Source organism: Acomys minous (genome assembly GCF_964271855.1).
Source record: "Acomys minous genome assembly, chromosome: 1".
Lineage (NCBI taxonomy): Eukaryota > Metazoa > Chordata > Mammalia > Rodentia > Muridae > Acomys > Acomys minous.
In genome coordinates, this window is record NC_140483.1 from 70,250,267 (window position 1) to 70,260,717 (window position 10,451).

The window sequence follows — 10,451 nt, forward strand, 5'->3', positions numbered from 1 at the left end:
TGGCAGAAAGTTCAGCCCTATTCTCTCCCCTGCTCAGCAATTGGCTGTAAGCTGCTTTATTGGTATATCAGGGGAAAATTGAGGAGCAGTGTTTATACAACATTGCAACAGGAGACTCTCAGAAAAAGGATTACAACTATATAGGGGGGGGATGGTGGTGGTACAGAAATCAGCATTTTAATTACACAATAACTTTATGCCTACATACAAATAAGGAAGATAGAAAATGACTGAGAAACCAAAAGTGACCTCTGGCCTCCACCAACATAAGCAAAAATGTGCATGCATACATAAACACACACACACACACACACACACACACACACACACACACACACACTAAGACGGATAATGATTGAGAAAGGCACCTTATGTAGACATCCGACCTCCACTCTACACACAAATGTATTTGCACATGAACACACACCCTTTTTTACTTTTATAATAGTGTAAAAGATTTACACTCAACAGTAATTGGAGTCTGGATCTCCTCTTCTCTTCTCTCAAAATGCTGGGGTGATATTGACCCAAGCTCCCAGGTAGCCCCTCAATCAAAGGGAAACAACCTATGCTGTAATATGCTGCACTAGCTGGGACACTCAGCCTGTTGACCTGGATGTGTAGTTGTTTAAGTATGTGCAACTTGCTTTCAGCTTGCAATAGGCTTGTCCCCGGGTCGTCCCATTACAAACTTGTGTGTGCACACCTACATAAGCTACAACAGTAACCAGTTCTACCAAAGGGCAACTCCTTTTTACCAAGCCTGATTCTATCTGTCTTTACTCACTCTCCACTGTACCCTGACAGACAGGAAACTGAACTTTGCAGGGTGAGAGGACCTGCCAGGGCCAGTAGAACCCAGTGGCAGTAGTGTCGTCCCAGCCCAAAAGCCCCTCTGATCATTGCCTTTATTTTGTGGGGAAGAGACATAATCTCATTCCACAAGAAAAGATGGATTACATGCAAGGAAGGGCAGCTGAGGGTGTCCTCTGACACACACACACACACACACACACACACACACACACACACACACACATGGAATAGTCAAAAAGAAGGCAGACGTCTTAGCTCTAGTAGTTTTGTAGTTTTTCAGGTAGCTAAGTTACCCTCTCAGACATCATGTCTGGAACTCAGTTTACCGAATGGGACATTTTTCTGGGACCTAAGAAGACCTAAAAAGGCTTGAGAAATGCTCCAGTCGCCAGTTTGCCTTATAACCTGGACATCCCAACAAAGGTGCAGCCAGGCTGGCTTGTGGAAATTTGCAGCCACTGGGTTCACCTCGGTCTTCTTGTCAAAGAATAGGCCTTTTTGTTATGTGAGCCCCAGCTGTCCTGAGCCTGGGTGAAACACTGGCTTTGGAAATTAAATCCGTGGCCCCTGTTTGTGTATCCATTCTTCATATGAATAAAAATCTTTGCTCTTTCTTTAGCTTCACTGACAACTTCCCAGGCTCTGTGTTCTCTTCCACCCGCTGCAATACCTGGCTGCCGCGAAGAATCCAAATTGGACGCATGCTGCACAATGGAATCCTCAAAGTGCCATGCCCCATGGGAGAAGCCAAGCACACCTTACAAGATGCCCTCAGAGTATCATGTCCAGAAGAGACACGGTGAGACAGGGAGGACAAGGATCGAAGAGAACAAAGCTGAATAGGTCCCTGGTTTCTTTGGGGGTACCACTTGGGACTAGAAAAGGTGGTCGTTCCCACAGCCTGTGAGTTGTCGGAAAAAAAGTGGCACAATTTACAATGATTAATTTGGGGGTAGGCGAGGGCTTGCATGAGGACCCCTAGTGCCCACGTACAAGCTGTGCGTGGTAGCACATAGCTGTCCCCAGCAAAGGGGACAGTGGAGACAGGCAGATCCTCAGAGCCCATCACTGCCAACCGCTCTAACCACCTGGCGAGCTCTGAGGTCAGCGAGAGCACCTGTCTCAAAAAACGAAATGAGAGGAACAGAGGAAGACACTGATGTCAACCTTTTGGCCTCTCCAAGTACGCACGCGCACATGTACAAATGCGCACAAACACATAAAAACAAAACTAAAAAGAAAGAGGGAAAGACCCCTACAGTGAGTGTGCCCACCCACAGTGTCCCACCCAGCCTTATCACTTTGAATGAGTTCCAGGTGCTCCTGAGGCAGACCGGGCCCAGCCTAGCAAGCTCTGAGAGGTGGCCAGGCACTCTGAGAGGCTGAGACACACCACAGATGGAGTCACCTGCCAGCAGGAGACTTCCGGAGCCTAGACAAGTTTGTGGAGAAGAGTGCCTCATCTGCGGTAATTATGTTTCGTTTATTTTGTCTCTTTTTGAGTTCACATCTCATGCTTCTGTCTGTAGTTTACTTGTTTCAGCTACCCTTCATATTTAGCTTTAAAAGGACTGTCTCTTAAATGCGTATTTTTGGTTTTTGTTTTGCTGTTGTTGTTTGTTTGTTGTTTTTGTTTTTGTTTTTTGGTGGTTTTTTGTTTTTGTTTTGGTTTTGGTTGGCTGGTTGGTTTTTCGAGACAGAGTTTCTCTGTGTAGCCTTGGCTGTCCTGGACTAGCTTTGTGGACCAGGCTGGCCTCGAACTCACAGTGATCCACCTGCCTCTGCCTCCTGAGCACTGGGATTAAAAGGCTTGTGCCACCACGCTCGGCCTTTAAATGTGTATTTTTAAAACAGGATGAAATGTTTCTGGAATCATTTGAGCCAAGCTGTTCTCTTCTCATAGCTCAGGAACTGTGCCCTGACCTGGAAGGTCAGAGGCAGACAGGATGGAGCTCAGTGTGTGGGGCTGAGGGGGGTGGCATACCCCAGCAGACTCCTACATCCTAGCCTCTGCCGCGAGGAGTCTGAAGCTCTGTATAGCATCGCAGACCCTTCCTGAAGCCTGGATCCGGTGGGCACCCTGCCACCCACCCAGGTCCTGCAGGGCTCTACACACGCCTTCTACAGCCATTCCTCCTAGCTAGGTAGCAGGTACCAAGTGTGGAAAAGTTGTCTCTGTATCTACCCATGTCTCTCCCATGACGTCCAACCCTTTGTCTAGCAAATTCAATCATGCCTCTGCTTCCACTCAGGACAGCAGCCAGTAGTCACCTGGAAAGCCACTGCTCTGCCTGCTGCAAGGCTCTCCAGCTCCCTTACCACCACACCACGTGTCTCCATCACTTTATCAGTCTCCAGCTCGCCTCAGGGCCTTTGCCCAGCCAGTTACATCTTCCTGAATCTTTAGTGCCATTTCTCCCCACCCCCAGCAACACTGCACATCTTTCAGCTTTTACTTCAAAAGCCCCTTAGGAGGGCATTTTCCCAGACAGGCCAGACTTTTTATAATTCCCAGTACCTCCCCCATGGCACTGCACTGGGTGTGATTACTTTATTCCTGTAAAGCCTGAGTAGTAGTTTGAATGAGAATGCCCCCACATTTGAATGCTTGGGCCCCAGATGGTGGAACTGTGGGGAAGGATTAGGAGGTGTGGCATTGTCCGAGGTGTGATGTGTCACTCAGGGCAGTCTTTGAAGTTTCAAACATATTCTCTCTCTCTCTCTCTCTCTCTCTCTCTCTCCCCCTTCTCTCTCTCTCCTCTCTTCTCTCTCTCTCTCTCTCTCTCTCTCTCTTCTTTTCTCCTCCTTCTCTTCCCCTCCTCCCTCTTTCCTTCTCTCTTGCTCTCTCTCCTCCCTCCTTCCCCCTCTCTCTCCCCTCCCTCACCCCTGGCACACCTAAGGACAGCAGAGAACAACTTTCCAAAGTGAGTTTTCCCCTGTGGCTGCTAAGGATCAAACTGTGATGCCAGGCATGTGTGACAAGTACTTTTACCCACTGAGCCATCTTTGACCTTCTACTTTACTTTTTGGAGGCAAAGCCTACTACTGGCTGGACCTGGAGCTCACTAAGTCACTTAGCCCAGCTGAACACAAAGCCCTAGGGATCCTGTCTCCCCCTCCCCAGCGCTGGGATTACAACTTCGCATCTTTTAGCCTGGCTTTCACATGAATGCTGGAGTTCTGAACTCAGTGCTTTATCAACAGAGCCATGCCCAACCCCCTACCCCTAGACCACATCTGTGGTGTGAACAGTGGCTAAAAGCAACTGCCTTTAGAGGAAGAGATGGTGACCCCCCTCAAGCCTGCAGTTGTGACCCAGCTTAGTGCTAGGGCTCTGTATCCAAAGAGGAGATCAGAAGATGTGAAAGGCTGTTATTTCCGGTACTTCTACTGGGAGCTCACAGTGCACATATCCAGTTAGCCCAGCACAGCCATAGGAAAGCCAAGACAGTAATCCTGTGACCTCACAGGGCCAGAAGACTCTGAACATTTGGTACTAGCTGGCCTTGGAGACCAACGTGGGGGTCCAGGGAAGCCAAATGCTGCCTAGATGTGAGGAGAAATATCCAGAGGAAATACGCGGGATCAGTGTACCACAATGGGGCAGGAAGGGCATTGGGAAGGATGGCCAAGTACAAAGGTGTAACGTGCCTCTACCTTCCCCAGCAGAGGCCAGAGCTACCCAGGCTTGATTTCCAGCCGCACCACCTCTCACCGCCCCCCCTTTCCCAAAGTCCTTGAACTCACAAGTCCCCAGCAGATGCTCATTAACAGGTGGGAACAGCAGGGCTGCTCTCGGTTGCCAGGGTGGCACGCTTGGAATACAGGCTGGGGTGCCACTGTAGGACCTAAGAGTGCTGGTCCTGAGCCAGGCTGGATGGCAGGGCTGCAAAAGGAGCCTCAGAGGCTGTTCGTGGTTATTATTGTGGCATTTTATTAAGGATCTCAGCTGCCTGGACCATAAGGGCTGTGCCCCCCCCCTGCCCCCTCGGCTGGAGTATAATTAGGAGTGAGCACAGGGGGAAGGAAGCTAATGAGCTTGGCTTAGCCACGGACTGGAAATCAACAGGAAGGCTATGGGGTGGTACAGAGGGGCTAGGCCACACGTCATTCAGAAGCAGTCAAGGGTCACCAGCCCAGCTTCTTATTAACGCGTCCAGCCACCCCTGGGCCTTGGAGGCTGTGACTATGGGAGCAGGTTGGAGTCCCCATGCTGAGAACAGGAAAGGAGAGGGGCCAGTTCCTGGGGCCAGTTTCCCTGGTGTTACATGAGAAGGACACAGCCATGGCTGTCTTTGGACATCCCATCTGAGAAATGCCTGTGACTCTCTGTTCTCACCATGTGCCTGACCTCTGGGTAGCAGGCCACATGAAGCATCACCCTGCCCAATGGGCTATAAGCACCCTTGTCTTGGATAGAGCCTGAGAGCAAAGGGCATGTCTACTATGGCCATCAGGAAACTCTGTTTTCCCACCACTTCCTCCTCCAGGGAGCCTTCCCTGATAGCACACGCATAAACGAACCTCCTTTGCGCCATGTTTGCCTTGTGTCGGTGTCTCTGGGTAGATGTGGAAGCCTGTGGAGCGGGGTGGTTGCAAGGTCCAGGGTGGACAAAGGCAGCTCAGGAAGTGTTTGGAGGGGGAGTTGATGTGAGTGTGGGAAAGCACGGTCATACAGCTGGGAGTGGCCATTTGCCCAAAGACAGATCCCAGAGGATGAAGCCGAAGCAGAGGCAGGCTTGAGGGGTCACCATGCCAGAGGGAGATCCAGAGAGGAGTCAAATCGCACCAGAGGCCCGAAGCTGCCTCTGACCTGCGTCTGTGACTTATCATCAAAGAAACAGAATATGGGGGCTGGAGAGATGGCTCAGAGGTTAAGAGCACTGACTTCTCTTCTGAAGGTCATGAGTTCAATTCCCAGCAAGCACAGGGTGGCTCACAATCATCAATAACGAGATCTGGTGCTCTCTTCTGGTGTGCAGGTGAATGCTGTATACATAATAAATAAATCTTGAAGAAGAAGAAGAAGAAGAGGAGGAGGAGGAGGAGGAGGAGGAGGAGGAGGAGGAGGAAGAAGAATGCTGGAGAAAGTTCAGAGGGAGTTGAGTCTTCAGGACAGGTACCGGAAAAGCACCTCACAGAAGCAAACCACGGTGTCCTGGGAACGGATTCTTTCAGGATTCCATATTAGCACGTTCAACAGGGTTCAAAGACAGAGCAGTAGAGAGTACAGGGCCTTTGTTTCTGGACACGCCCAAGAGAGTTCATGTTCCTGTGTCTGTCACTCAGACAACAGAGCTGAATCTCTTTTCCTTTTTGCCTCCTGGGACAGAAATGAGTGGCAGGCCACCCAGGGGAGAGGGGAAACATTGGTGACTTTGCCTGAAGATGGAGCCCAGGGCTCTGTTCTTGACAGGAGAGCTGTTTCGGCTGCCGGGTGCTGTCCACACACGAGCCTGCCCTCCCGTTCCCACGCATGGCACCCACCTGGTGGTGAACTACTTCTGGAGTCCAAATGAGAAAAGTGATCTCCACATGAAAGATGTTGGGGACCAGCAAGAAGGGGAAACCAACTGAGGGGCCTCCCAAGAGGAAGTGGCTTCTTGTTGGGATGGAAGAAGGAAGCAAGTTTGGGCAGGTGAAGCTGGCAGCACAGGGATTGTGCAGGCAGGAGCAGGACAGGGGGGAAAAAAAAGAGAGAGCCATGGATGGAGAGACCTCTCTCATCTCAGAAGGTGGGGCAAACAAGAGGCCAGGCCACCGTGCCCTGTGGCACCTATCACAAAACTAGGGCTCGGGCTTGGGAGCCCAGGTAGGTGTGTGAGAGGTGTGTGAGACTAAGGCCCTCTTGCCCTAGCTCCCTCCACGTCAGTGGCCTTGGGGGCTTCCCCAAACCCCTGAACCAGAGCCTCCGAGTTCAGCTCTTGCCTGTGGGATTCTCTGCTTCCTGGTTTCTTGCCTCATTAATGATGGGTCTCTTGTGAGAGCCCTGGAGTGTGGCTTTACCCTCAGGTGCCAATTCTGCTTGGTTATTCCATGCTCATCAATCATTTCAGTGGTGTGGCTGGATGTCAGGAGAGATGGGAACAGTTCAGGGTTAAGACGTGGTCCCCAGATGTGCCTTGTCTATTGTGAACCCAGAAGTCACATCCTGAACTACTAGGGAGAATGGGCTGCGTTTACTCAGTGATGTCTGCTGTGGAACAAGGGCTGGGCGTGGTATCACTTAAGCCGTGCATTCAACATCCCAGACCCTAACACAGAAGGCTTATGGGCTTCTCTGGTCTGTGATACTAAAGGAACCTCAGAAACTACATCCTGGGCCAGCAAGGAGGAAAGGAATACAATTGGTTAGTAATGTCTCCGTGCAACAAGAGATGGAAATGGTACCATGTGGACCATATTAGCACAGGAAGCTTATGGACTTAACTGGTGTGTTGTACTGCAGAAAACTCAAGCCACACTTTGGGTTACTATGAGAAGAATGCTGTAATCAATTAGTAATGTCTGCCATGCAACAAGAGCTGAAAGAAATCCCATGTAAATCATGCATTCCAGTATCCTATAACCAAGAACTGAAAGCTTAGGATGTATCAGGTCTGTTGTACTAAAGGGAACTCAGAAGTTACAGCCTGGGCTAACAGGGTGCTGTAACTTGTTAGTAATGCCTTTGGTGGAACAAGAGATGGTAGTTATACCACGCCAACCATGTATTCCAGCATTTCAAAATTTAGCACAGAAAGTTTAGGCTGCAGGGAGAAAAAAATACTTGAATTTTACATCTTAAGCACTGGAGGTGAAGACTGCCCCTTTCCTCTCCAATCTGGTGTGAGTGGAGCCGGACAGAGAGATTTCAAATAATAAAATAATAAAACAAGGTAGATCCAAGATAGTAAGACACAGAAAGAGAGGGAGATATGTGGAGGGTAAGAGGGCTTGAGATTTACTCCTTGGTGCTGGATGGCTCGTTGATTATGAGGGATAAATCCTGTAACTGGGATGCTGGAAGGATGAAGGAGATACTTGAAGCTCAAAAGGGCAAAGGCAGACAACAGGCTGCAGACAGGAGTCTGTGGGGTGCTGCTGAAGAGGTCAAAGTCTGGCATATAAGGATAGCCAAGTGAGCTTGGTCTATTAAGACTGACTCCCTATCTCAGTGGGGTTCTCCCTTCCCCCCTTCCCCTGATCTGGGGACCCCCAGATCTTGTAAGGAGCCTCACATATCCCTCAGGAAAGATTACAGGCCTGACCCTTTCCTAATTTAAAAAAAAAAAAACCTCTTCAGCAAGCACCTGGGGATTCCTAGAAGTACCCCACACTATGCTAAGGAGATGCTAGCTTTCAGCAAATGACCTTAATCTTACCTAGAAGTTCTTCCCCCACCCATAGGATAATGAAGTATTGTGTTTTCCTTCTTGTGATAGGACCCCATGCTTCTGCATGTAAATGAGGTACTGCACTACTGCATGTAGATTAAGTATCCTGGCACTCCTAACCCCAATGAATCAAAAACCTTTACCCTCAAATTCCTCCCCACTGCCCAGGGTTTATAAACTAAGGTTGGCTCGCTCATGCTCTATTCATCCACCATGACCATCTGAGACTCCATTTATTCTAAGGAAGAATGACCACTAGATGCCCAGGGCTTGGCTGCAGGTCAAGGCAGTCAAAACAGTAACGGTAGAGATGCCGAAGACCGCTCCATTGCCAGTGCTGACCACCAGTAAAGCACCCACCAGGGCCTGCTTTCTGCCTGCATCCTCTGCCAAGCTTAGTACTGCGGCTTAGTGAAGAGCTGTAACACTTTTGGTATCATCACAGGCTTACAGAGCTCCTGAGTCTCCACTGCGGTCTCATACCAGCTGCGGGAAAAACAAAACAAAACAGAACTCTTTCCACACCCCGGCCTAGCACATCGGCCTCTCCTTAAATCACTCTAGCCATTCCTGAGAAAGGAACTGGACCTTTGACTTCAAGGTCTATCCACTCTCATCCAGAAGCAAGCAGCGCCTGGACCCACAGCCAGCCACGGAAGCCAGGCCACCAGCCACCTGCCACCGGCTGGACACTGAACAACAGGAGTCCACTAAAAGCAAGATGTTGTCTGTCACTCAAAGAAACTTTGGGCTCTAGGCATAGTTCAGTGAGGGGTAGATGGTAGGTTAGTGGTCTGGGACCCTAATAGGGATCATGGTGTGGCACTATCTGGCCTCTAGAATGAATGTGTGGGTGGTCTGAGGAACCTGTCTCTATTTCTGTCTCTGCCTCGGGGCCAGCGGTGGAAGCCACGCCCTGGAAGCTGGCCCCCCAGAGAGCTGCTCCCTCCTTTTCCCCTGAAGCCTGGCCTTCCCCATAGAACTAGTTTTCCTAGTTGGTTTTGGCTCCCACCCTCCCATTCATTCCTCTCTCCCTGCCCCTATTCCTTCCTTCTGCTCTTCTTCTGTATTTATTTTCTCCTCTTTTCCTCCCCCTCTCTGTTCTTTCCTCTTTTCCTCCCTCCCTCCCTTCCACTCTTATTTCCCTCCCCCACTCACCCTTCCCTCCATTTCTCCCTTTTGACCTTTCTATCTACTTCGCATCTACTCATTGCAGGCAAACTGTAGCTCATGACTACAAAGAGGAGCCTTCACTCTCACCCCACCTGCACAGAGAGGCTGACGGGGCTTGGCGATTGCCTGCAGGTGACCCTTCATTTTCCTTTGCATTTTGTAGGAAGACCTCTCTGACCACGGCCTTGGGCCTTGCAGGAAACAGTGTGTCACTTGTGTTCGTGTCATCCTAATGCAGATTCTCAGTGTGGCCAGCAGCAGGTGGCCTCATGGACCTAACAGGACTAGAACGCCATCACCCCATGCCCCACCCTCCTCCATCCGTGCATCCTGGCTGCATTCCGCAACCACTCTCTCCTCAACCCAACTGCATCACTGGCATCCTACTTTCTGCTACCAGAACCATCGGCACCATCTCAGTGTCACCTCCAGCAGGGAGCAGTGTGATAGAGATGTCCCATGTGTGGCTGGACAGTCCACCAGCACTTATTCTCTCACTTTGATCAGTTGTGAGTGTCCGGGTTGACCACTGTCCACTGCACGAAGAAGCTTTTCTGGTGGGTCTGAGCAGCGTGTTCACCTGCAGTTAGAGAGGATGACTTTCGAAGGCACTTTAATAATATGGCCGCCCCAATTTGCTTTCTGTTGCCGTGATTAAAAACACTAGCTAAAAACAAGTGGTGGAGGAACAGTTTATTTCATCTTATACTTTCAGGTAACAGTCCATTGTCAAGGGAAGTCAGGGCTCCCGACAAACAACACCAAGGTTGTCCTTTGGTCTACACACACACACATACACACACACACACACACACACACACACAGAGTGGTGGTCAGTCTTGGTTGTCAATTTGACTGGGTCCATAATCAACTAAGAGCCAGGTTTCTGGGTTTACTTGAAATGGAGAGATCCACTGTAAATGTAGGCAGCACCTTTTGGTTGTAGCCAGATAAAAGGAGGTCAGAGGAAAAAGTCTTTCTTTTTGCCTCATTGTCTTCAAGTTTCACTGTTGATCATCTGCTTCGTTTGTGGGTCCACTGACCCTGTCACTGCTGCTGCTGTTCCTGACAATGATGGTGGTGATG

General features: G+C 49.9%; 1 long non-coding RNA gene across 1 annotated transcript; it reads left to right on the forward strand.

Moving 5' to 3' along the window:
- Nucleotides 1–1,541: 1,541 nt before the first annotated feature.
- LOC311593662 lies at nucleotides 1,542–9,845 on the forward strand. Its single transcript, XR_014777799.1, has 3 exons — nucleotides 1,542–1,615; nucleotides 2,134–2,284; nucleotides 9,604–9,845. It is a non-coding gene; the product is annotated as an uncharacterized lncRNA (long non-coding RNA).
- The last annotated feature ends 606 nt before the right edge of the window (nucleotides 9,846–10,451 follow it).